Source organism: Vicugna pacos, chromosome 6, assembly GCF_048564905.1.
Source record: "Vicugna pacos chromosome 6, VicPac4, whole genome shotgun sequence".
Lineage (NCBI taxonomy): Eukaryota > Metazoa > Chordata > Mammalia > Artiodactyla > Camelidae > Vicugna > Vicugna pacos.
The window spans coordinates 45,329,067-45,356,679 of NC_132992.1; the positions used below are offsets into that span (position 1 = coordinate 45,329,067).

Genomic DNA, 27,613 nt, shown 5'->3' on the forward strand with positions numbered 1-27,613 from the left:
TTGCCCGCACTTAAATTAAGAATTTTGTTCATCAAAAGACGCTAAAGAGGCAAGTTACAACTGGGTCAAGATTATTTGTACTATATATCTTACAAACGACTCATGTGTAAAATATATATATAAAAAAAACTACTACAAACCATATCAAAAAGGCAGATAATCCAATAGAAAAAAATGGACAAAAGATCTGAACAGTCATGTCAGAGAAGAGGGTATTCACATAGCCAATAGAGATATGAAAATGTGCTCAAATTCACCAGTCATCAGGCAAAGCAAAATTAAAGGCAAAGTGTGATTACAAAGGAATGGCTAAAATAAAAACAGAAAAATCCCGAATACTGTCAAGGACACAGAACAATGGCAATGCTCATCCACTGCTGGTGGGAGTGTAAATAAGTGTAACCACTTTGGAAAACTAGTTGGCGGTATTACTAAAGCTGAACATATGCTTGTCTTGTGCCCCAGCAATTCTACTCTTGGATTATATAGACAACAAAAATGCACATAGACATTCACTGAAAGGCAGATGCTTTTACGTACGTGTTCACAGCAGCGCAATTTGTTAGGACCGGCAAATAGTTTCAGTGGTAGAATGGACAAGGTGTAATACATTCACACAGTGGAAATGAGAGCAATGAGAACTACAGCTAAAGAGAATAACATGGGTGAACACCACAAGGACACCTTTGAGCTCTATCAGGCAGACATAAAGAAGTACATCCTGGATGATGTATTTATATAAAGTTTTTAGACAGGCAAAGCGAATTTATGCTGTTAGATACCAGGACAGTGGTTACTCTGGAAGGGGACTCAAAGGGGCTTCTAGGGCGCTGGTAATGGTTTGATCAGCGTGTTGGTTTCACTTTGTGAACATTCATTGAGCAATGTACTTATAATCTGAGTATTTTCCTGAGCATTTAATATACTAAAAGTAAAAGCATGCCCCCAAAAGCAGATATGTCAAAACAAAAATTTGCTTTAAAAAAGCTTCTTAGATCGAGGCTCCAAGGAATGCACTTAAGGAAATGCTGACCAGTTCACACACTGCTATTGATATATATCGTTCAAGTCATGTTTTTTAATTGAAATAATATCAGATGAAATGATATTCAAGGGAAAACATTAATGGACACTTTTTCCAATAAATGTTTAAATTTATCATCGTTATGCATTGGAGACAGCACTCGATGGTAAATTATGAAGAAAATGCTTAATGAGCATCTGAAAAGTAATGAAAGAGAGAGATGCATTTTAATTATATGAATTTTAAAACAAGATCAAACTGAGATTGCTTCCTAGTTCGAAGCAATAAAAAAATAAACTTTCAATAATTTCATAAGCAATGTATAAAAAATACTCTTCAGCAAACAGCAATTTTGTGGATTTACTTATGATAATTAAATCCTATTTTTTATTACTTTGGATTTCCATTTATCATTGAAATGTAAGAGATAATCTGCACTCATACTAGTTTATAAAATATTAGCCCTTTCCCCAATACCTTGATATGTGTTTTACCATTTCGGTCATTTTTGATGTGTGCCTGGATCTTTGTGTAGATGCTTTTCTCTTAACGTTAATTAAATAATTAAATCACTTGCTCTAGAATGTTGAAATGCCAAATGTCCAGTTTCCCTGCTTCCGCAGACTTCATGCTCTGACAGCCAACAATTGCTCTATGTTTTTGACATTCAGAAATTGGAGAGACTAGGTTAGGACTGTGGCGAGATGGTTTGCATTTAAAAGGAAGGATGGAGTTGTGTCCAGTGGTAATTTCTCTTAGTTTTTTTTCTGTGGTTTTCTGAAGGCTTTTTGTTTTTCAAGAGAAAATAAATGCTAGACTGGTTGTTCATATCCCAACTTTACTTCTTTTATGGTACTCCCTCTGGAAGGCTATAGGAATCTGAAAGTCTGGCTATTCAAAAATAGTATACCATATTTATAACATAGTCAGGTGAGATCATTATACTTATTGCCATGATGCACATTTTTAAGAGAATTAGAATCATTGATGACGACATGGAAATTATTTTTGAGCTTCACAATGTCTCTGCTTAAATTAACTTTTATTTAGTAGATTTGTAATTTGAAAATTCATTCCACATAAAAATGTAATATTTATAGTTAGTTCTTTTTACTTAGGTTTATAAGGGAAGGACTGCTTAGAAAATTCAAAATATTAATTCAATCAAAAATTTTAGATTAGCCAATTATGTGTTAATTCTCTGTTCAGAAGAAAAGTTTACCTTAATAGTTTGATGAATGGATTTATTTGAGTTTTATCGCATGATTTTCTCCTCCTTACGTGATGCAGAAAGTGCAAATGATGCCAATAAAGTGACTAATAGGGAGAGAAGGAAAGAGGAGCAGTGACAGCAGCAAGGGATTAGGGAAATCTGCAAATTTAATAATTCGTATCTAAATAACCAAGTCACAGGTCAAATCTTATAAATGGACCTCCATGGGAAATTACACTTTTGTTGCTGTACTGAAATTTTAAGGAAGTATTGTTAAAGACGGGGAGTTCCTATCCCTTGTCATTGACTGTCTGAGCCAGCAACAGGCAATTGATGGGGTTTGAGGCTGTGTGCTGACAACTTCGTGGAGTGCACGTGAAAACGATTGCGAAGTGGTTACAGAGTAATATCCACGTGTTGATGCCATCAGAGATGCTTAATGGAGCCACCACTCAGGGTAGCGTGACGATATGTGATGGAAGAGAGGCGCCTAGGGCTTCTAGGACGGATGAGCCTCACTGGCTAAAACTCCTAACGATTCCTTACAGCATTTGAACTTGATCAGGACTCTGCTGTGAGTATTGGCTATGCTTTGTATTTATATTTAAAGCCCTTGTTATGTGAATACACTTCTTCTTTAGAGATTGTGTTCAGTGTTGTAAGCAAGCATGTTCATCATCTTCATTAAGTCCCTTGGTAAATGAACCCTCTAAGCATTGTTATTTATGAATGATTTGGGTAGACCCTGTTGGAATATTAGTCAAAATTCTGGTGCGTGGAATGGGAGAAATCAGTTAAGTAATTTTTAAGAAAACTCCTGATGGCGATATCCCTCCTAACTGAATGTTTGTCACATCTCTTTAGTCTGTTTGGTAGTCTCAAAGACACAGAGCTTCACAATCCTGTATCAGTGTGAATAATCTTTATCATTAATCCTGTATGATTAATATTTTTTTAAAAACCTATTGTATAGGTTTTCACATCTCAAACTGGTTTTTCTTAATATTTTGGTTTACATTACACATTGACAATCTGTCTGGCTAATGTATATCATTAAGTGGCTCATTAGCATTATTTCACTGCTAAAAATTGATTAACATTAATACAACTGTCCCTCAGTATCTGTGGGGAATTGGTTCCAGGATCCCCCTGGATACCAAAATACATAGATGCTCCAGTCCTTTATATAAAATGGCATAATATGTGTGAGTTCAACCAACCACAGGTGGAATGGTGAACGTGGTGTGCCGAGGTATGCTGTCACAGCCAGCCTTGTCTATATTACTATTAGCCTGTAACTGAGCATGGTGGGGGCAGTTACACCATGGAATTGCAAAGATGATAAGTCAGCCCCTTCCCAAGCTCTCCACTGGTTGTTAAACACTTAACAGCACACCATCGGGTGTAGCAGAGAGCACACAGCTTTAAGGCTGGTCAGATGTAGAATAAAACTCTACTTCTCGTTCTTTTCCTGGAAAGCTATAAACATTCTTAAATTTTCTATTTTCTCAATCTAAAAAAGAGTGCTGTGAAAATTAACTAACATACAAAGCATCTGGCTCACTGCAGGTTCTTAGTGTATTTTTGAATCCTTTTTCTTTCTCGGTTCTGCTGGTAGAACTGGTGCTAGAATCTGCGGTGAGAATGAGTTGTAATGGAGGCCAGGAGTCTGCAGCTACGGGCAGAGAAGAAAGGCAGAATTTGGGCACCAGGAAAGATGTTCTGTACCACAAATAGTTATAGCCAAGATCTTCCCTGGGGGAAGTGACGGAAACATCCTTGAGAATGGAAGCCCCTGCCTAGCATTATAGTACCTCTGCAGAGGTGGGGAGAGCCCTCACGCTTTCCATTTTAGACAGCTGTGCTGAGTCGTGGTAACAAGCCCAAGGCCGGGGAGTGGGAAACCCGTGAGTGGGTGGGGTAAGCCCATGTACTAGACATCAGAGTGATCAGAGCTTGGGGTCTCTCATTAGTGGCTGCACTTGGTCCTGGCCAAAACAACCTCTCCTTCAGTCTTATGATTTTAGGCCATGGAGAGGTGGATAGAGCTTGCAAGACACTCTGTCCCAGATTTGGTTGAAGGAAAATCAGGAAAATTTCCATACACGCAATGTCAGAGCAAATGTGGTCTGGATAGAGCTTCCCACGTTAAGCACAATCAAAATATAACAAGCAACAACAGCAAAAGAATTGTAACCATGGCAAACAACCAAAACAAACACACAAAAACCTATGCATACATTCCAAGGGGAAAACAGAGAAGGAAACTAGTGTACAAAGCACACACACACAAACCCAGTCTAAAAGGAAACATCACTCAGAAAGCACATTCCTATTGATTGACGCTGCAGAGAAGCTTACTGAAAATACGAATTTATTAAAAGCAGGGCTCAAAGATCATTAAAGGACAGAATGGAATTGAAAGGGGGGTTGCCAAAATAACAATACAAATTGTGAACCAAAACAATACTATTATAAGTATAGTAAATAACTTAGAAGCAGAAAGGAATGGAAAAACAACTGAAATTTGAATGTGAGAGATGGAGTAAAGGTTTGAGATAACTGTGGTGAATGCAAAACAAACAAACAAAAAGATTAAAGGGAAAAAGCAATTACAAAGATTTCTCAAAGAAGAGTTCGTATTTTTGATTTCATGTCTTTCCTTCCAAAGGAGAGGGATGTCGGCAGCCTGAAGAGAGTAGGCCATGGGGCCCAGGCCAAAGTTCACAGTAGCTTGCATCTGATAGGAGACAAATGTACGCTTGCGCTGGTAGCGTACGCATTACGAACAATACGCATGCGCCAGCTGCGTGAGTCGGCATTAGGAATACTACGCATGCGCCACTAGCATTCTAAAGGACAAGTGCTACACCTGAGCGCCGCCCGCCGCATGCGGTATCTTGTGCTAGATAAAGTGCTATTTTTGTTCCATGTCGGCTCCTCGTGCCTTCTTCCAGCTGGGGCAGCTCACCTCCTCGAATCCCTCTCTAGCCTCCCTTGGCTGAGAAGGGAGATTCAACAGTCACGTAATCATTTGCATTTGCTTTACCAAGACTGGAATGAGGTGGAAAAGCTGGGAGTGTGGCTCTTCACTGAAGTGACTCCTAACTGCCAAGGGCCTCTAGAAACGTCTTTTTCAACACAATGATGAACTTGTTTTATAAATCCTGGTTATGTAAGGGAAAATAGTAATTCTGGGATTACTGTAGCCTGAAAAAATTCTCATCTTCCCCAAATTTTGGACAACATTGTGTAGTAGGATGGTGAATGAGACTTCTCTTGTTTAAGGATTTTTGCTAGAACGCAAAACTGCGGCAAACTGAATGTCTCCATGTTGTGCAGACAGCCGTCTGTAAGCCCTGAGTAGCTCCCTTTTGTATCCTGTTAAGAGATAGCATGGACTAAAAACCACTTTTTAAAAGCACAAAAAATAATTTAAGGAACAAGTTACATGAAATCACACAAAATGGGTGAAGGGGGTCAAAAAGTACAAACTTCCAATTATAAAATAAATTAGTTATGGGGATGTAACGGGCAGCAAGGTAACTACAGTCAACAATGTTGTAGTGCATATTTCAAAGTTGCTAAGTGTAGATTTTAAAAAAGTTCTCACAGGAAAAAAAAAAGTTGTAACTACGTATGGTGATAGATGTTAACTAGGCTTATTGTGGTGATCATTTTGCAATACATGTAAATATCGAATCATCACATTTTACACCAGAAATTAATATAGTGTTGTATGTCAATTAACCTCGATTAAAAGGCCCAATCATGTGAAAAGAGACAGCTGAATTGGTCCTGCACTCCAACTATCATTCCCAACAGAAGTTATGGGCTTCTAGGGTATTCACTGTGGTTTTGGGGTCCCCACTTAGCAAAGAGTGCTGTGACTTTTCTCTCCTCATAGCCACCCCCTCACAAACCAAGATGGGGGTACCTGGAAGAGAACTTTGCCGTAGTTGGGGTTACCTGGAAGAGGGTTGGTATCTCAGTCATGGATTAGAAGCCTGTTCCCATGGCATCCTTGCAGATTTGTTTCACAATTATGTAGGCAGTGGGGTGGGGGGAGGGCAAACTGAGAGCCACTCCAAGGTGGAGAGGGAGCAGCTGGGGAGGACCTTGTGCACCCACTGTTTAGGGCACAAAGAGGGAGGATTTTACTTAGGCGATGCTAATGCAAAGGAACCAGGTGTGCTTGCTCAGCAGTGATGGCATCTGAGGTAAGGGTGGAAGCGCTGAGTCACAGCAGATGTTTCACATCAGAAGGCTAAGCAGTGGGGCGGTATCCTCCAAGAGACAGCCAATAGAATTCACCCGTGCTCTCCTCAGTAAAACGAGCGTTTCAACGCCTACCGCAGAGAGGACGTTGTTCTTTTGGCTGAGAGGAGTCTACGACTGTATAAGGTAGGTAGCAATGTTTCTGGCGCTTTTCTCTAAGCTTTACTTTCTGCTTCAACAAAGGAAAAGCTAAAACCACAGGCCAACTGAAACACACACACACACACAACCTAAAAGTTGGTGGACTTGCTGAGGACTTAAGCTTGGAAGACAGATTCTCAGATACCTCTGAGGGACTGCTCTGAAGAGGTAAGGAAAAAGCCAAGATATATAGAAGTTTTTGCAACAAACACAAGGTAGCTGGAACATAAAATTACTTTTAATTAAAGAAAAACAGACATCTCAAGTTAGTGAATTTAGCACTTTTCTACGTATGAGAAAATGCAAGAGTCTGGGCTTATTGAAACCGTTCCTTTGATAGGCACTTCAACTATCTAGGGTCAGTACCCAGCTTTTCTCCACCCCGAGTCCCCTCAGGGTGCACAGTTGGTGGTGGGGGGCAGCTTCAGTGGCTGCTGACTTGAGGGCCACAACATCCTTTGTTTACTGACACAGCAGTTGATGTTTTTCATCCATACAGAAAAGGGAGGCAAGAAGGAGAAATGCAAGGAGAGGGGAGTGTTTATTGGATGTGAAATTGGAGTCTTAAAAATGCTTGCAGGATTGGAAACTTGCAGACTCTGGCTTAAATTCTTTGAAGAGGTGGGAAAGGGACATTCAAAAGGGTGGTTATTGAAGACAAAGCCATTCTATGTTTGGACGCCACTGAATTCAGATTGTTCAATTAATCTTTCAACACTTACATGCTGTAAAATGCTACTGTAGGCTTTGCATAAGTGCTAATTTTACTTATCCTTTGGCATGACTGATAAACTTGTGGTTAGAAACACGTATTTTTTTAATAGTCGTAATTAAGTTAAACTTCAGGACAGAGATGATTGGCCCTGTAGTTATCACACAAGGAGGCATTTGACAACTTCAGTACTAATGACTCTGAAATGAGGAGTATAAGTTTTACTCATGATTCTTTTAAGAATTATCACATCACTCGTGTGTTTAAGTCAAATAACTTCAACGTTAAGCCCCTCACTTTTTAGGGACACAAGAAAGTAGTTATCGGTCACGTTTTGGGATTTTGTCCAAATCCCAAGAATTTCCAGAAGTCCTATACAGCATGCCCTGTCCCTCCATGGCACTGCCCTCTCCCCAGAGCAGAGGGAGGCAGCGTCACAGACTCCTTTGAGCCCTAGGCTTTGGCTTGTTTTGAACAAGGAAAGGCGGCTCTAAAAATTGTTTGCGCAATATTTGATGTGCAGCAGGGCTGGGACCCCTTTAAGCATCACTGGCCCGATCATTTGTCCTTTCTCTCTTCAGCTCTGCTGGTAGAAGTGGTGGTTCTGATGCTTCCAGTTTCTTCCTCTACCTCTTGAGGCTTATTTTCCATATCCTCCCTTTTGGAGCAGATTCCACACGTCCTCACCTGATGGGCCTTCTTTCCTGTTGTAGTGAAGGGGTTATTGACACTACCAACTTTTTCTTATTAACTCATCATGTTACACAAGCAGTGCTTCTGGAATCCTTGACAGATAGAATGCATCAGTGAGAGGGAGCTAGAGACAAAACAGAGAACTAAAACATGGCAACCAAAGTAGAATGAATAAGAAGTCAAAAAATGGGTTAAGTGAAAACAAAATCAGGGGGTGGTGGAGTGAGGTCAGAAGCTGCTTTTAATTTCTCGCTGTGGAACTGGCACTCCTGGGCCGCCCTGCCCTGTGGTTTTCTGGCTTGCACAACAGAATGGATGTAATTGGAAGGATGTATAAACGGTGTTACTATGATTGTGTAACCGAGTCTAAGCAGCTCACTGTTGTGTGGAAGTGAATGAGCATTACATTTTACTGAACTGTTAGCCTGCTTTGGCAGCTGTTACACTGTGATAAATGATTGCAGAATTAATTAACTGAAGAGGTTATTATACTAGTAAAATGTTTTTCCACCAAGCAGTAATAATGAGAATTCATTGCTAGGCAGTGAGTGTCCACCATTTGCTAATGGAAAATTTCTCTTCTAGTACTATAGACATTGTTTTCGAAACACATCTCTATTAGACCGCATATTAGAACTTTATTTGAAGAGGTGCCAACTTTTAATCTTTCCATTGAAGGAGTGGTTGTTATGAAAGGAGGGTCAAGATCTCCCCATTTCAAGTTTACTTTCTTTTCCTTTGAGTACCCTATACTATCTCATTTTCCCTTAGTAAATTGTCAATTGATTCACTTAGAGCGGAGTTGAATCTACCAATTCACTGCTGTGAAGCTTCCTAACGTGTGTAGAGCAATTCCTTATTAAAAAAAAAAACCCAGAAACCAATTTCTATTGATAAGACTTTATCTTTACTTTTTTTTGGTCATTTTTTAGAGGATTAAGTATTCCTATTAAGTGGTATTCCATCAAGAATGTTTTAAATATTCACATGAGTTCACCTCCATTTCAGAATATCTGTAAATTAAAGCAGGAAAACTTTAACTTTCTCTCTTTTACATACTCCTTAATAAGGGAAATTGGGATATGATAAGTGGAATTCTTAAACAATGAACTAGTGAACTCACTTTGGGTAGTTTGGACAAGGAGCTGGGCTCCCCCATCACCCAGTAGGAGGGGCTAAACATGAATTTAGTGTCCTGTGGGATGGGGGCTGGGGTCTCCTTCCCTTTGTCAGTAGGAGCTGTTCCTGAAGACATGATCTCCAGGCGGCGGGTGGCTTGTTCTGAAGATTGTTGTGTCCTCCCATAAGAAGGGAAGTCACAGTGGGGGAGAGGGGAGTCCTTTCCCTGGAACATGAGTGCATGTTGCATGTGCATCAAAGCAGTCTGGTCCTCACTCAGTTCTCTGTGAGATGATGGTAGAGGGGCTGAGGTCCTCTCTTTTCAGACCTTCATGGTGTAAGGTTCCCCAGTAAAGCCTGTGTGGTACTTAGAATGGAAGGATCCAACTCAGGACAGAAATCCACTGTATGTTGGTTCTTGTAAATTCTGACAGGAGATACCACTCCGCTCTTCTGGTTTCTCCAAGGAGAAGTTTTCCCTAAACATGGCAGGTCTTTTACTCTACACCTTACAGGAATGACTGAATTGTCTGGCTGATAGGAAACAAAGTTGATCTACATTTATCAGTTGTCAGAAGCTATCAGAAGCCTTTAACAAAAGGCATTTGGGATTTCCTTACCTTTCCCTCTCTGCCCTAGAGGAGAGGAAACAGTGACTTGTGTAAATGTTTTGCTCTACAGATTTTCCCGTGGATAGTGTGTTCCTAGGGCTGGCTTCGAGGGCAGAGCGTCTTTCAAGCCTAGCTGGTTCTCACACTAAACCATTTACCTTGTACGTTTGCCTTAGTTTTCAGAATAAGGCTCAGGCCTGCGGGGAATAGGATGGCACTGACGGCCTCGCTGGGCTCCGGCATCTCCAGCAGGGAGCTGCTGTGGGACGGAAGCATTGCCTGAGTGCTGCTTTTTGGCTCAGATGCTCTTTCCACAGGTTGATTTACTGCTAGTGAAAAGGTGGTGCTGTAGGGCGAGATTTCAAATTCCAAGTGTTTGAAACTGAGCGTTTGGATCTGGTGAATTTGAAGATGACACCCCACTAGAAAAATCTTCCTTCCAGGCTCAGTAAACAAGCTAATAGATCTTCCTTTGCAGTCCAAGTGCTTTGCTCAGCCTTATTCGCTGGCAAAGGCATCTATCTGGAAATGGAATAATATTGTCTTGTGAAGTATAGTCATAGGTATTTCATGGTCGGTTAGCTTAACTCTATCGTGGCTGCTGAGGAGCTCTTAAATAACTTTAGAAGTCTTTATGGAGACAGAGCGTACTTTAGAGGAGTAATCAAGCACGTAAACTCTAGCATTTAACAATCTAAGTCAAAATTCTATTATGCTATAAACATGCCATAAATGATTTAATTACCAAGTTGTTTCGTAGGCATAGGGAGTTCAGGTAGAAAAATCTTTATAGTTTCTTTTCTTGAAAGATGTTAAGATAACTTGATGTGAGAAATAGATAACTGTTTTAGACTTGAATCCCTTAAAGGCTAATTCTGTAGTCGTCTGGACACAGCTTCTTTGTGCGTTGTTAGGTCTTAATGGATAACGATCTGTTTGCTGATTATATTCTGACATTTGGAAGATGTATTTTGCAGTTAGACTGAATACACAGGAAAACTTCTGTTTTAAAATTAGAGCAAAATGTACACCATGTGAATTTTAAGCTTAAGTGAATCAAACTATCCTCTTGGTGGCCAAGAGTTATCACTGAGTTCATTTACTGGGATGCTTTTCAGGTAAAAGTCAAATCTCTTTATGACAAACTGATGGTTTTCCTTGTAAGTGAATTTATTATATTTGAATATGCTGCCAGAAATCATATTGCCTGTCTAAAGGAAGTGTGGATAGATTAAATTTTTCCAGGCTCTCTGTAGAGGATTAAACAAATTTGAGAAAGTGGTATGAGACTAGTAAAGGGGAAGAAGCTGTCTCTCTTCTCTGACTGTCATCTGAGTGCCCCAGGAATTCAATTAAGCCTTGAGACTTTCAAGTTTGCATTACACTATGTCATTTATGTCCTTTCGTCTACTTTACCTTTATTCCTTCTTCTCTGATGCTCTTTTCCCTTTTCTTCCTAATTTCAATGATTTTTATGCATAGCTCTGCTACATTACATTTTTCTAGACTGTGACTTCTTGAAGGAATTACAGTGTAATTGTTGTATCCGCTGAACAACACCTGCACAGGACAGTACCCAATAAGTATTTATTAATGCTGTAAGTATGTGCATACATACTTTGTTATATGGAAACCTTCTTTGTAATGTATTCTGTTTTGTGATTTTATATGACAGAAGACTCTTCTGCATATATTCTAAAGCAGAACAACTTTATCCTGATGTTCTTTCCTCTTCCATAAAATAGGTTTAATTGCAAAATATGCTTCTTTGCAAAGTTCTGGTGATGATTCATTGTTTTTCATTACTGCACTGGCATCCAGCTGTACATGCTCCATTGCTCATGGCATCATCACTAATGAAGAAATACTTTCAAACAGCGGGGTGAACCATGTGCTTTATCTTGTCAGCCTAACTGGAGACTGCTGGAAGAAAAGTGATTTGTCGTTTCCTGAAAGTTTACTGGAACTATTTTTTCTTGTACTTGGATGTAACATATGGATACATCTACTTATTTGTAGTACTTTTTCAGGTTCTGGATAAGTGTATTCCATAAGGAGTACAATTTGCCTGCCTTGGAAATGACTCAGCCTAGTATTTGTTGAAAGGATTCAAATATATCTGCTGACCAAATGAAAACAGCAAGCACAGGGTTTGTTAGCACCACATAGAAATGTGGTCTATCATTCGAGAGCTGTGGAATTCAGGGTATGTGACAAGAATGACATAAAGATGCAGTTTGAATTGGGGAGGGAAATAGCTCAGTGGTAGAGCACATGCTTAGCATGCATGAGGCCCTGGGTTCAATCCCTGGTACCTCCATTAAAAAATAAGTAAATAATTTTTAATGTTTGGTTTTTTTATTTAACACTTTAAAAAAAAGATGCAATTTGAGCATAGACAGATGTCCAATCTGGGAAGAGGGACGTGCCAGACCCACACTATACCACCCCCACCTTTGTTAGGCACCCTCTAGGGGTTGGTCTGTGCCATCCTAAATGCTTTGAAGATTCTGTCTTACAGAATTTCATTACCATAACCTGTATGTGAGAAGCCTCAATGATAAGAGAAAGGCTAAGGGGTACGTTTGTTATCTGAGTTAAGAGCAAGCTGGTTTACCAAGTCTTTTCATATATGTAATTATCAGAAGTGATGGACTTTTGTGCTTTGCTCCCTTTTCTGTGCCTCCTCTTTTGAGCACTTCCAGGAGTATTACTTCCTAGTTTAGAGGTGGTATAATTTAAATGTGGGAAGGAACATTTTGACATTTTAATAAATCCTATTATTAGTAGACTGACATTTTGGTTTATAAATAAACTTAGGGTTTCCAAGTATCTGATTTCTCACTGAAAAATACTGTAGTTGATCTTTCTGTCAGGAAAACATGTGAAATGCCAGATGCATAAATGTCTGGTGTTTTCCCATTAAGTATGTTTTATTATTACCCTGTTGTGCTCTGACCTGCATGTAAGTATTGCTGCTCATTTGCAGGATCTGAAAAATATACCACAAGGAAGCTACCACTGGCCTAAGAGCCTCTGAGTCTTAGGATGCTCCGTGGAGCAGTGCATACCAAGGTAGGTCACGCATCGTTATGCAGAAATGCTGAGTAGTTTCTTACGTTTGTACAATTTGGGGCATTGCTATTCTTCACCTGAGGTTTGTATTTCTGCTGTATCAAAACGATCTTTTAGTTGAAGGTTATTTGGAAATGTTATTTATGAAAGCTTGGCCACTTTAATCAATGATTTAAAGAATTAATTTAGTACTAAGTTTCGTTAAGTGCATCAAAGTTTTCAGCTTTGTGAAATTTACATTCCCTTGCTGAAGGGCTATTTTTTCAGTAAATTTGGTCAATAAATTTATCTCTGAAAGCACAGATGTGTACACAAGAACCTTCAAACATCTGGTGAAGTGGCTTCCTTGAGAAAAGCCAAAATACGGTGCTTTGAGTTTGGTAAACTGAGAAATCTCCTTTTGATATGGAATTAAAATGGTTTTGTTGTTACAGGAAAAAAAAAAATGCCTTCTAATTTTTGTTCTTTGAGTACCTAGTATCTCTAAAAAAAAAAATTTTGCAAATTTGTTAAAAACTAGTTAACAGTCTGTTTCAAACCTTGTGTCCAAAATTCTATGAAAATAATTTTAAGGATTATGTGTAATCTAAACTAATAAGCATGAGAGATTAAATGTTAACCTAGAAGACTATATTTTTCACATTATTGGAGGCAAAATGAGTTTTTGAAAGAATTGATAAAATGTCATAACATGTAAAGAAAAATAAGTGGCCACTAATGTTGCATAGTAAATATGTATTTTGTCAACAGACATTAAGTACATCTAACAAATGGCCTTTAGAATCTAAAATAACCCCCTTCGACTATTCTAATCATAAACTATTCAGGAGCAGAATTAAATCCTGGATAAGCAGAATTTTTGCACTAGCAAATGAACTACACTCTGAAGCAAAACAGTTTTTGTTTTCTTTTTCTCCCTTGTTCCCTTTGCTCTTTCATCTTCCTTTTCCCTCCCCCAATTACTTTTTTTCCCCCTTTCTTTCTCTTTCCCTTTTTCCCTTTCCCCTCACACTAGTTATCATGCACAGGCCAATCACTGTTTTGCACCGGGGATACACAGGTGAATATGATGATGTTTCTGTCCTCCAGGAAGCCATGATTCAATGAGAAAGTGCTAAGCAAGCATTCACAAATCAATGTGATAAGTAACTTAACAGTGCATAGAAATCAGAAGAGAGAATGGTGAGGGTTAAGGCAATTCTCATACTCAGAACAACATGATCTGATGCTGAAACACTTTGAATCTTGAAAAAGGGGTAGAAATTTGTCAAGGATTAGGGGAAGGGGAGGGAGGCCTTGGGAAAAGGGAGAACCATACGTTAAAAACTTGGAAATGTGAGCTAGTGTAACTCCAAGCTGTTTTTTTGGGTTTCAAACACAGGTAGAGGAGCATAGGCGACTAGTCTGAATAGGTAGACAGGCATGCGCTAGATTTTAAAGGGTCTTTTGCTTAGTAAGGAATCTATACTTTATCCTATAGTACAGGGGTCAGCATACATTTTTCTGCAATAAGCCAGGAGTAAAATATTTTAGGTTGTGTGGGCCATACAGTCTGTCACAAGGACAACTTTGTCAATGTAGCATTAAAATAGCCATGGACAGTATGTGAATGAGCATGGCTGCACCCTAAACACTTTATGGATATTGAAATTTGAATTTTATGTAATTTCTACATGTCATGAAATCTAATTTCTTGTTTCTAAGCATTGAAAAAATTAAAAACAATTCTTAGCTCACAGGCTGTACAGAAACAATCTCTAGGTCGAATTTGACCTACAGGCTATAGTTTGCTGACCCCTACTAAGATAAATGATGAAACACCACTGAAGAACTTTAATAGGGAAGGTATATATGATCTTTTCTGTATTCTAGAAAGCTCCCTCCAGTGTGGCATTTTTAAAACCCATGCTCTGAGGAATCATACTGGAAGTTACCCTGGGCAAATGCATTCCAAGAGCAAATGATCTTAGGAAAACACTGTTATATCTTCCTCTTAGAGTTTCACAAAGCACATTAGTATATTAAAGGCTCTGAGAAGGGGTGCAGAGAACAACTTGTGTAACTTTGTTGTCTAGTTAACTCGGCGTTCACTGCACTTATTTATAGAAATTTCTTTGGAACATGGCTTAGGAAATGTTATTTTAATGGAAATTAATGGAGAAGTGAAGTAAAGATCATTAAGAGCAATGAAGCAGAAGTCCATTGCAACATTTATGAAAAAATATTGAGGGAACAAACAAAGGAGTAATGGCAGAATATAGAAACTTCATTATTATCAAAGAAACACAATACCTAGAGAAGAAAAGAGGGCAATCTTTAAGTATTCTAATAAAATAGGAAAAATTAAAACAAAAAACTAGGCTTCTGGTATACATAGGTTTCTTATACACAGTATAGTAAAAAAAAAATCACATTTTAGACAAGAAAAACATGAAGAGTGAAGAAATTGGGTATTTAGAGAATCCAGAGCTCAGCTTATGCTCCAAGTCCAATGGAGTAGATCCTGTAATTCCCAAGTGGTCAAACGAAGATGCTCGAGGGTCACCTTAATATTATTCCAACATGCAAAAAGAAAAAAAAAATGTAAGATGACTTTTTAAAAAAATCAGTCATTTTCTAAGACTGTCAATCAGGGTTCTTGGTTGCCAGTAACAAAAATTGACTGGATAATTTTAAGTTGAAAGTACATTTATTACAAATGTTAGATAGCTCACACCTTCAATACACAGGTAGAGAGTGTGGCTTAGAAAACAGGCAGTGACCACAGACAGCAGAAACCATAATCCAGTCGCCTCACACGACTGGTTTCTAAACTTGCTCAGTGTCTTCGCAGTCTTCTCCCAAGATCCAGAGTCTTGGGGAAGAATGTCAGGTATCTGAGTAGCTAAGCCTACTTCCCATGCTTTTGTCCTAAATCCCAGGGACAGGAGGCTACCTCCTTCCTGAAGCCTCCATGGTGAGAGCTGGGATACTTTATCCCATCAGTATTATTGCCAATAAAGAAGTCTCCACAAATAGGAAAGGAGTTTGTGTTCTCTCTCCCCAACGATAAATATCCACCTCAAAGACTGAGAAAGGAGACTGTCTGTGAACATAATCTGGAATCTGAAGTATAACCTTTTCGTTACCATGCAAACTGACGGCCTTAACTGGATTACAGCACTTATTTAGAGGACAAGTAAGCTAATGTGAAAAATGAAACATCCAAGTGTAAATGTGATTTGGTAAACTTGAGCCTTTGGGCTGCAGAAGAATTAGAACAGTTTTGGTTTTAATGAATAGAGTTCAGTGATATTCTTAAATCCCAGAGGATTCAAACAGTGACTACAATCTTTCTAATGATGTCAAAATTTCCTGAAAGAACCTAAGAATTAAGATTTAATGAAGTGCTACGTATCTTTCTGTGGATTGAAAATCTAATGATACAAAACAAATATGTTTATTAATGTTCTAGGAATTTAGAGACTTTGACAAAATACTGATGTTTATTGAGATACTTTGAAACTCTGTTCCTCTGTTTGGTTCTGATATTGCTTAAAAATAAAGTGTTAAGAAAGTTTCATCTCGTTCACTGTAAGCTGTAAGTTATTATCTTCATTGTTTGAGTTTTTTTTTTTTTTTTTAGTTCTAGAGTCTTGGAAGGGAAATTTGAGAAAAACTACCAAAACTACTAAAACAAGTATCCGATAATGAAACTGGTATAGGTGACTGAGCTCTTTCTTGGAGATTTATTTCAAGATATAACAAGTGATGATTCAAAACTTAGTAATTTTTCTTTTGTCCATAACTCTGGCAATAACTGTCAGTTTCTATTTGTTTCAAAACAAAATTACAGAAGGGGAGATAAGTTCTACTTTTTAATAAAAATACAGACAGAATGGTTTCAGAGAAGTGTAGGGACATGCTGTGTCTTTGCCCTCTAGCCCTGACATAGCAGGTTAGAAATATGCAAAGCGGCTAATTGAGCCTCTGTAAGCTTTGTTGCACTTCAATACAGGAACCATTATCCTGGTTCATCAACCTCTGGTGAACATGCACAGCTGCTCCCCACCTCATCTCTAATGCACAACTGTTTAATATCTAGAAACTCTATGGAACAGAACTTAAGTAATTTTCATGAGGGTACATTGATATGTCTAAGTTACTTTTGAGATATGTAACAACTGAGAACTGTTGACTCCCTCACTCATCAAATGAGTGATTTTTGTTACATCACTGAAAAAAGATCACAAGTTTGATCAAACTTTCCAAAGGGGTTTGATGCCCTCTTCTAACAGATGAGCTTAAGATAAAAGCTGCATAAACTTGTGAAAAAAATGTGATCTAACGAACAGATAGATATCTTACATTAGCTACATAGAGAATGATAGTTTCAGAGGCAGGAAATACACATTTCTAGGGTTAAATTTTAAGCCACACAAAAACATGTCTCAAAACACCCAGTATTTGCAGAGCATGCTACGGACTATAAATGGATCAGTGGGGATTAGTAGATACAGGTCTTGTATTAAAAAAAAAATGTTCCTTTCCCTTCTCCTCCCCTCCTTTCCCCTCTCCCCATAGACTTGCTTGCTTTCTACCAGGCTCTGGGACTAACCTGTTGGCCCATTTTTGGGTTGCTGTTACCACCCACTGTAATACTTGGATTTCCCTCTTTCCACAAACCCTGCTTCCCTTTGCAGTTTTCCTGCTGCTATTCCTGATGCTTTGGGAAAGAAGGCAGGGAGTGATCCAGCTAATAGGGAGAAGTGACGGATGTTCGGGAATTTTGCAAAGCCCTTACAAATGCCATTAATGAGTCGCTAGATATCTTATTGAATGGCTGCTCTTTATTTGTATTTCTGAGTGAGGGGACTGAATAACCCTCACTCCCTTTCTGCCAGTTTACAGTTAATACCACTGGTGATTCAGGGAGGGAGGGAAGAGATGAGATTCCCTTTGAACACAGAATTAAGCAGACTAGCAGGGTCCATTTCCATTAAGGGGACACGTTTTCTTTTCTAAGGACTTCTAGAGAATGTGACTTCTATTCCTGTGCTTCACACAGAATGAGCAGTTTTGAGAAGTTCCTCACAGGACCTTCTTGGCAGATTATACCAGCACCTTTGCTTTATTCAATATGCTTGGCTCATACTGCCTTTTGTTTTTTAAAAACCAAACACACATTTATAGGATTGAGATTCATTACAAAAATGCAAATTAAAAATATTCTGTGACTTTTAAAAATGGGCTTTGAGTTCTGGAGCATTCCAAGAGGAGTAGTTCCTTACCAGGTTTTGCTATAGTAGAGGCACTAGAAGGAATGCAGGCAGCCTTGAGAACTGAACAGTGAGAGGAAGAGCATTCCTGTAGACCTGTTTTCCATATGCTTGTCAAGCAAAAATATGACCAGAAAAATTCTCTTCTTGAAGATGGCATCTATATAAATTAACTGTCTATCATTTCATTACATAAAAGAACTAAAATGTTTTCACCACATTAGGTATGATGCTTAAAATGGTCTGACTCAAAATATTGGATAGATATGCAGAGTTCACTCTGGCCAACATGGGAGCAGGAGCACATCTGAGACATGGGCAGACATTGTCCAGATGAATGATCACCTGGCCTCACATATATGCAACCTCAGGTTGTTCTCCAAGTTAATTTATATCTTTAAGGGTGTTTAATGCTTCCCAGAGCAATGTGGGGAGATCAGTTTAGAAGATTCTCAAATTTAGTGCAGTGCTAGCTCATTTTGATCTGATCCTTCTTGAAAAAAGGATTAATAATTCTAAGTGATGTTGACTTTGGTTATTATGTAATTATTTGGAATGAATCACTTAATCACATAAAATAACTGGTCAATTCTGTCATGTAAGTCATTATCACTATTTTTTGGTGCACTGAAGTAGAAATCAGAATACTTGTTTTCAGAATAACTGTATTTTAGCTCTGACTATTCTTACCTAAATCTGGGTAACTTTTATATTTTTCTCAAATGAGATGGAATATAAGCAACTAATGTTTCCCATGTACTTGGGAAATTATTAACTTACACTATGAAATTGAGTTTTATCATTTACAAAGTGGGAATAACAATAGCTACTCATCATACCTCCTGGAACTGTGATGAGATTGTGACATGATCACAAATGCTTTGTAAACTATAAAATACAAACTGTGTGGTGCTGTAGTCATCACGTCTTTGCTTTTGTTAAGTTACTCAAGGAACAGACTCTGAGGTGGAGATTTGCCTGTGGAGAGTTTGCTGTGGAATGTTTTTGGCAACTTGGAGTTCTGTGAGAGAATGAAAGCCAGGATTGAGCAGAGGAAGAAACTGAACAATGATACGGTTGCAGAAAAGGCCTTAGCCAATCACAGGGGAACACCAAATTCCCTTTAGAGTCCTGAAATGAGGCAAGGGGGCCAGACTTTCGTGTCTCTGAATCAACCCATCACGGAGGGCAGTGAGGTGTGGGCTGCCCTCCATGATGGGATTATCTTGGAGGTGATATCCTGTGAGTAGATACAAATTTTGTCCTGATAGTAGATAAAAGGTCCTAGGGAAGGACTCAGCTGTGTACCCTGAGTGGGAAACACTACCAGCTGCTAGGGAAGTGAGTGAGTGGGTCCTGAAGGGAGTGTCTTGCTGGTTACTCAAGGTGTACCATAGAATCCACGGACAATGCACCACTCAGATCCATTTGATCTATGTAATAAGTTCACATCATCTGAGACCATCTCTAGAATTCTAGTCGGTCTCTTTTACTGGGGAAAGTTGATAAGAGGCAGTTTTAGATATGTACTATATAGCCCCAGTCTCAGGACTGTGCGAAACAGAAAACCCAGAAAGCCTCAGCACGCCAAAACCTTCTACCCTGCTCGTTCTGTGCTTCGTATCTTCAGCTGATGCCGCTGTTGGTCATTCGGCTTACGTGGGAAAGTCACCCGGTCCATCCCAGGGGATGTTTTTCTCAGAGTGCCTCCTTCACGTTTCCATTTACTGTCAAAACTGGGCCAGGGAGTACTGACAGGCATCCTAGTGGATTATCTGTATGCTAGATGTGTTACTCTTTGCCTCTATTCTGTGACCTTAATGATCAGAATAATTATCTCATCACAATGGTAACTCCTCTCCTTGTCACCATCTTTTGGCACAAGAAACCTCAGACTAGGCAGAAAATGTACTTAAAATGTAATGGAAGTCTTGTTATATCCTCTGGTGGAAGCAGGACCTATAAATCCACAGAATCTGGAGTTGTAGCACCGGAAGCACACATTTCCCCAAGTCAGTCCCAGGAATGATGGTAAGTGGGCCACTTCTGCTTTTATCCTTTGTTCCTCTGATCCACGTTTTCTAAGAGCTGGGAACACAGCACCCTAACGGTCATTTATTTATGCTACACTTGCGTCCTGGTTATTGGATTCATGTCTTGTAGGATATCATCTCTAAGATGGTGGCACAGATACTTCTTCAAAAGACTCTTTAGTTGTTATCAAGCCAGCTGTTTCTGGATGGTATAGTTATAGAATAGGATCAGTCGATCTCTGGGCCATCTGTCCACTGTCTCCCCTCTTCTTCCACAAAGTCAGTCTGAGGTGGTTACATGTCGTGATGTGTCAGTGGACCAGACTAGAAACCCTAGCATTGCCATAGTGGATGATAGAAAAGGCTCAGAGAAAGTGGGCATGCTGTTGTGAAAGTACTACAAAGGGGGGAAAAAAACCCACTAGCTGACTATGTTCCTGCAAGATGGTCCAGAAGACACTCCACTCACCAAAGCAATTGAGAGTATTCTGGTGAGAAGGGCAGAGACGCTCTCTTCCCTGTGGGCGTGAACTATTGGTAGGCAGTGCTGTCATAGAGCTTGGCTTCCTGATGATGGTGGGGATAACAGGATCCTGCAGTAAGAGGCTGTATAAGTGGCAGTTGCTTTGGTGTGGCTGTGGTTGCAAATCTGTCCTTGCCCAAGGTCAAGGAAACAGTGTTTGGTTGAAGGTAAGTCCTAGGTAAAGACAGCTATGAGCTGTGAACAGTCAACAGAAGAAATTCCCAGCAGCTGGGTAAGTAAGTGTGTTGGTTGAAAAGCAAAGGGATTGTGTAGCACAGCTTCGGCCTTCCAAAACAGGTGGGCAATGCCTCATCACATTTTATTAAAAATTAATGGTACAGCCAGCGAGTAAGCAGCATAGGCTATTTGAGATGCTTAGCACAAGGTGGGAGCAGTTAATACCTTTTTGTATTGCCTATTGGAAACCTAATGAAGGCCTAAACGTAATTGTTTTGTGTACAATTTAAGTGAGGAAATTCAACAGTTTTAAATAATTAAATGAAAATTATTTAAATGAGGTAATCACTGACCCGAGAGTTTAGCTATCCACTGTGTTGGAGAACGCTGGTTAAAATGAATTTAAAACAACTGACTTCAATGTGGAACATGGTTTAGTGGGATGTTTACAGACAGGTCAAGTTAAAAAAAGATCATTTCAATAGTTCAGAGATGTACAGACTAGTCATTTACTGTTAAATTCAGTGAGATACAAATATCAGCAATTCTTGCTTATTTCTTTTTTTATTGTGATAGTTAATTTTTTTATTGAAGTATAGTCAGTTTACAATGTGTCAGTTTCAGCGTAAAGCATAATGTTTCAGTCATATACATACATATATTCATTTTCATATTCTTTTTCATTATAGGTTACTACAAGATACTGTATATAGTTCCCTGTGCTATATGATACAAACTTGTTTATCTATTATATATATAGTAGTTAGTATCCACAAATCTCAAACTCCCAGTTTATCTCTTCTTACCCCTTTCCCCCCTGACAATCATAAGTTTGTTTTCTATATTGGTGAGTCTGTTTGTTTTGTAAATAAGTTCATTTATCCTTTTTTTTTTTTAAGATTCCACACACAAATGATACCATATGGTATTTTTCCTTCTCTTTCTGGCTTACTTCACTTAGAATGATATTCTCCAGGGCCATCCATGTTGTTGCAAATGGCATTATTTTGTTATTTTTTATGGTTGAGTAGTATTCCATTGTACAACTATACCACAGCTTCCTTATCTGGTCATTTGTGGATGGACATTTAATCTTGCTTCTCTCTCCATGAATTAGAGGGGAAGGAATACAAAGAATTGATTAAGGTAGAGAATGCATAGCTTGCAGTATGTTTGGTGAGGTGACATTTGATTTTCTTTTTTTTAAGGAAACAAATGATTTTCATTATTATAGATATTATTTAGTTGTTAACTAAATATTTTCTGGGGCAAATACTGTTTTTTTTTCCTGCCAACATTTTGAATACCTAGCATTTCCTCAGACTAGAGCGTGTCTTAATATTCCTGTTTGCCAAACTTTTGCTGCCACTAAAGAATGGATCATTGGTTATCTCTGCCCTGGGTTTTCTAAAATTAGTGTCTCCCTTGATTGACATTCAGTGATAAAGCAATGTGAGCAAAATATAGCCTTATAGTAACAAGGAGCTGCTATGAACTTGAAAAGGGATTCTATTCCAAATACTTGGAAGTATTTTACTTCTGAGAGCATACCACTCTGACTCAAGTTATAACATTTTTGTGCTGTTGATTTATTCATTCAACAAATATTGGAATATTAAACACTAGAGATGTGCCTGACAGTCCTTTTTTTTATATTCCCATTTGACCTAAAATGAACAAAATTTAAAAATCTCAGCACAGATGATTCCATTTTACAACATTAGAAGTGTAAGTATTCATCCAAATATTCTGATATTCACTCAGGGAGCAAACTTGTGACAGCCTTTCCTACTCTAATTTGATGTTTCTTTGAGGGAGCTGACATTTTCTCATAGCTCTTGTTTAATACTGACACTGTGCTTTTAGTTACTGGGGAAGCCACCGGCAATCAAATGTAATTATAGTGAAATGAATTACAGACGCCTAGACCATTTCACCTTTTGCTTCCTGGTGAAGATTGTGTAGTCTTGGCCTCAAAGCATCTGATGCTTATATCTAATCTCCCTATGTGGGTGAGACGAGGAGAACATCTGATCGAGAAATTACCTGTTGTGCTATCACAGGATGAATCTCTGAGACCGACGTTCAGTGTATGAGATGGAGTGTGATGTGTTCTCCTGCTTCAGGTGCAGCAACCTGCAGAGGGAGACTTGTCTCTAGCTTTTAAAGTAGTATAGCTTTGGGTTTTTTTGGCTAAAGAAAATTTAAGAAGAAAAATGTAAATGCTTATATTGTTGTGCTTAGTTTTGAGTAAATTTATTTATCCTGGCAATTAAGTGGTTTTGGAAATGAGCAGTTACATCGATAGTGATAATAATTACATTGCGGCAACTGAATGTTGATGTGAAGTTCCACTGGACAGATCATTTGGATAAAAATGAGAGTTAAAGGACTAATATTTAAGAAGTTCTATGAAGAGCATTTACCCATTGTAAAGTATGGTTGCCTTTTGCATGAGGGATTTCTGGAAATGATGCAACTTCTTACCTTCTTTAGACAATTCTCATTTGGCAGGTTTTGGTGAGTGGAATTAGGCAGATACTGAAGCTAATTAACTGCCAAGTTACTTAATAGAACAATTTGTTCTCCTGATTATTCTGTAGTCACTAATCCATTCTTGAAGGATTAAATTTCATTATCATATTTTTTGGAGAAGCTGTTTAAAAGAGCTTGTCTTTGCAAGGCCATGGAAATGTTCATATACTTACAGCACTAACGTTTCAGCGTGGTACTTTCTCAGCTTGGGACACACTTCCTTGTGGGGTTAGGGCAGCAGCAAGGTCAGAAGCTTTTTGTGACAGGAGACTCCAAGAAAGGTGATTTTTTTAAACTGATGAGATGACAACTTTTACTCACTGAATAGAATCACTATCTGGGGGAAAAGTAAGGAAAGTAGACAAAATATGATTTTTTTTTTAAATCAAAGAGAGTAGGAGAAATTGGAATAGAAAAGGAAAGAGTCTATGGGGGAGATAGGAGGTGAGGGGTAAGAAATTGGGGAAGGAGAAGAGAACCACACCCAGAGGTAGTGTATTTCCCAGACCCCTCTGAGGGCAGGGAAAGGGTAACTCCTCCCTGTCTTCTCTGTGTTTATGTGTCCGTGTCACTCCAAATGCAGTTGGCTGATCCTCTAGTTTCTTTCTGTGCTCTCGGAAGCTGCCCTGCTGTGCCTCACTCCTCCTAAGAGATACCACAGTGGTTGCAGAGTACTCCTTCCTCCTCAAAGGTCTGTGTACCGGCTCCACGGGGCCCCCTTTCTGAGGGTGTGTTAAACCTCCCTCTTGCCCGTTTATACTCTCGACCCTTGAGGCTGTAGATGCTCCCTGCAGTTATCTCTGAGTTAACTTCAACTTCTCGTCCCCACCCCAAAGCGCTAACAGTGAAACCGATTCCTTATATTAAATCTGCTTGGAAAATCTAGTTTGATTTTGCTTTTTGACTGGCATAGTAGGTCATTTGATTCTTTGAACTCTTTCCAGATTATATGCTAAAAATCACAGTGATCCAACCTTATAAATTATTTTTAAGTTGGCAATTGGCTGACAGTTTGGTTAGGTTTTGTTTCAATATAATTTTTTTTTCTTGGTGAAAGCTAAGAATTGAGGGTGGAAATCCTCAACTTACAAAAGTATTTGTTATTCAGTCATCATGACTATTTTCTCAGTTTCTGGGAGGATTCTAAAATATAATTTATCAAGACTGATTAAATGGCTATTAATTATAGCTGTTGCTAGTGGTACCTTGTTTATTCTACATGTTCAAAAGCATTGGGGACTATTGTTAATTTCAGTATACCTTTGCCACTGCCATGTTTTTTGATAAAACGCTTTTATCATATCATGGACTATATTTTTGACCTTAGATGAACAAAATTAAATTACAAATTTACGGAAAATGTTTGCTGTTAATCTAATTGAGAAAGCCATCATCTGCCTATGAACCAAATCCAACCTATTTTCTGTCGAATATGATTATTTTAAAATTTTTGTTGGTAAAAAACTTGCTTTCAATTTTTTTTTATTAAGTAATGTCAGGAAATGTTTGTTTTTCTCTAATATGTGGAACATTTACTATGTTTGGTTGAAAAATCTCCAAGGAACTATAATGAAAAATGTTCTATTTTCTGATGTCTGTAATTCTCACGTTGACCACCAGAGGCGTCAGAGGATGGAGGAAGGAGGAGAAGCAGGAACACTATTTCAAGTGTCTTTAAGGGAGTTGAAAATTCCTTCTCTCCATTTTCTGCTTCTAAAATACTTCATAGGGATGGATTTTCTTGACTGGAGGGATATTAAATTTTTTAAAATTCTCAAATAAGAGTTTTCATTTGGCAATAGTGTCCTTAAGATATCACAACTACTTTATTCAAGAGGAGAAATATATTTAAATGAATTTTAAAATATGGAAATGCAGCATGTCACACTACTGTTCAGGCAAAATCTTGCTGTAGTGCTAGTCTCTGAAGAGTAGAATGATCCCCGGGCAGGATCCAGGGTGCTGAAGTCAGCCAGATCACTGGGTCTAAATGGTGGCAGCACTGCTTGGTAGGAAATTCCTTAAGTACTTCAGAACTTCAGTGGTCCTTCTATAAAATGAGCTAAAAATGCCTAGGTTGCAGGATAGTTATAAGGATCACGTGAAGAAATGTATATAAAGCACTTAGGACGGTGTCTGGCGCATGGTAGGCATTTGCTAAGTGGTGGCTGTTATTAAAGGCTGCTGCCTGCCTGATCTTTCACGTGTGGATGTAGAATATGGATCATAATAGTAGTTTGGTTGTGTGCACCCCATTCATCTAGATGTTATGCTGATCATCATCTTGGTGTCCTTACTGGTTTTGCTCCACACCATTCTGCTTCGGGACATATTTCACTTCTGTTCATAGGGACAGTCTTTATACAGTTGTCTTTTGATGGAAGTTTTTGTTCCCTTCTAACACACCCTCCAGTTGTCTGTCTTCCCCCTGTTGTGTGCTTCTGCATGCCTCTCCTGTTTCTTGCTCAGGTGCCTGTATCATGTTATTGGATATGGTTAAACTTCCTGCGTTTCACTATTGAACCATTTCAAACCCACTAACCGCTTTGGAATATACGTATCATTAGATGCTCTAATTTTTAGGACTTGATATAACATGGCCCAGGGTATCACCTTGATGGGACCAGAAGCAGTTTGCTCTTGGGAGACTCTCATGCAACAAAATATTAGGAGTGTCCTCCTATCTGTGGATCTTTACTTGCTACGTCATCCCTCTTGCCAAGTGAGCAGAACAGGGAAAAAAAATTAAAGACGTTAACCTGAATAATTGTTTTCAAATTACCTTCCTGGGTCTACGGCATCGGGGGGCTTTTAGCTCCGTTTTAATTGCATCTCAAAAGTTGGTATTTTGGGAATTAAATCTGAAGTATACTAGCTTTTTTAGGAAGCCCTCAGTACTTTGAATCTTTGCTGTTAGTCACAGATGAAATTATCCTTTTGCTTCCTCACAAATCCCCTATTTCTATTGTCATCCACATGTTGCTTTTGGACAAAAGATTCATTCTGATCTCCTCCTAGGACAGACCTCTTTCAAAATGGACTGGCAGAAAGGACAGTGAAAAGCTTCACGTAATGTGACCATGTCCCCTTCAGGGTAAAGCAGGAACCGCGCCAGATAATAACCCTGACTTTTGACTGTGACTGTAGTACCCCAGTGGATTTGGTTGATTTTGAGGGGGAAAAAAAATCCCCACAAGCATCTAAGATATAATGGAGAAAGGAAGAAAATTTGGGAGGAATTTATGTTTATGTTGGTTACGAACCTAGGAATTTTTTAAATTGGAAGCAAGTCTATTCTTTAGAATTACATTTTCAGGGACATCAGAGAAAGCCTAGTTTTCAGTTCTTGAAATAGCTCATGAGTTTCTCTAACATCTTTCGAACTTGTACACGGATTCCTCTTTTCTCACATTTGCTAGGTGTACAGATAATGTCTTCTCTTCAAATGGAAGTACATTAAAAGTAAAAATAATTACTATGAAAAGCCCTTCCTCTGTTTCAGCAGGATTACAAAGCTTCCATCTCCATAGTTGCTATTTCAATTTATCTCTTGAAATTAAATTAAATCTTTTTCCTTTGAAATACCAGGCTCCATTTGTAGTAATAGTTTCTGACAGTTCTAGGCTTTTACCAAAACTTCTCAGTGAAGATGTGTTAAATGATTTCTTTGTTCTTAATATTATTATTTAAAAATGAAAAACAAAGACACGATGACATTTTACGAGAAAGTCAGAGCATTGACATTTTCCAGTAATGAGAATATAGTATCTTTCTTATCAATTTAAGTTTATAAGAGCGAAGTCTAAATAAATTTTTGGTTATTCTGTACAAGATAAAATTCATCTGTTACTACAATCACATTGAAAACTTAAAATGAATACTTAAATGTGGAGGATCACAATTAATTGTGTGTTTTCTTTTTAGGAAGGACTTAAAAAGTGCATTTTTTAAACTAACTGTTCTGTTTTCTCATTTTGTGAAAATGTTGGTATGTCGAGTTAATCTTTTGAATGCATGTGTGTACACACCCACCCACACATTTGGTTGTGTTTACATGCATTTCTTACATAATTATATCAAATGCCATTTTTAAATGTGTTACTTATTTTGGTTGACAAAAAAATTCTGGGTAAGTTTATTAAAAATCATATTTGACTTTGAAATACAAGCAGAGCTACTTAGACAGTTCATAGATAATTTATTATCTAGTGCTGATTTAGA

The 27,613-nt window shown here is 38.5% G+C and overlaps 1 long non-coding RNA gene across 2 annotated transcripts in view; it reads left to right on the forward strand.

The window, feature by feature from the left end:
- Nucleotides 1-6,580: 6,580 nt before the first annotated feature.
- The window catches only part of LOC116280950 (uncharacterized), a 324,944-nt gene continuing 303,911 nt past the window's right edge, over nucleotides 6,581-27,613 (forward strand). For both annotated transcript variants that reach the window (XR_012073543.1, XR_012073544.1), the window contains exons 1-2: nucleotides 6,581-6,641; nucleotides 12,781-12,866. This is a non-coding gene — a long non-coding RNA (uncharacterized lncRNA). The remainder of the gene's footprint in view (nucleotides 6,642-12,780; nucleotides 12,867-27,613) is intronic.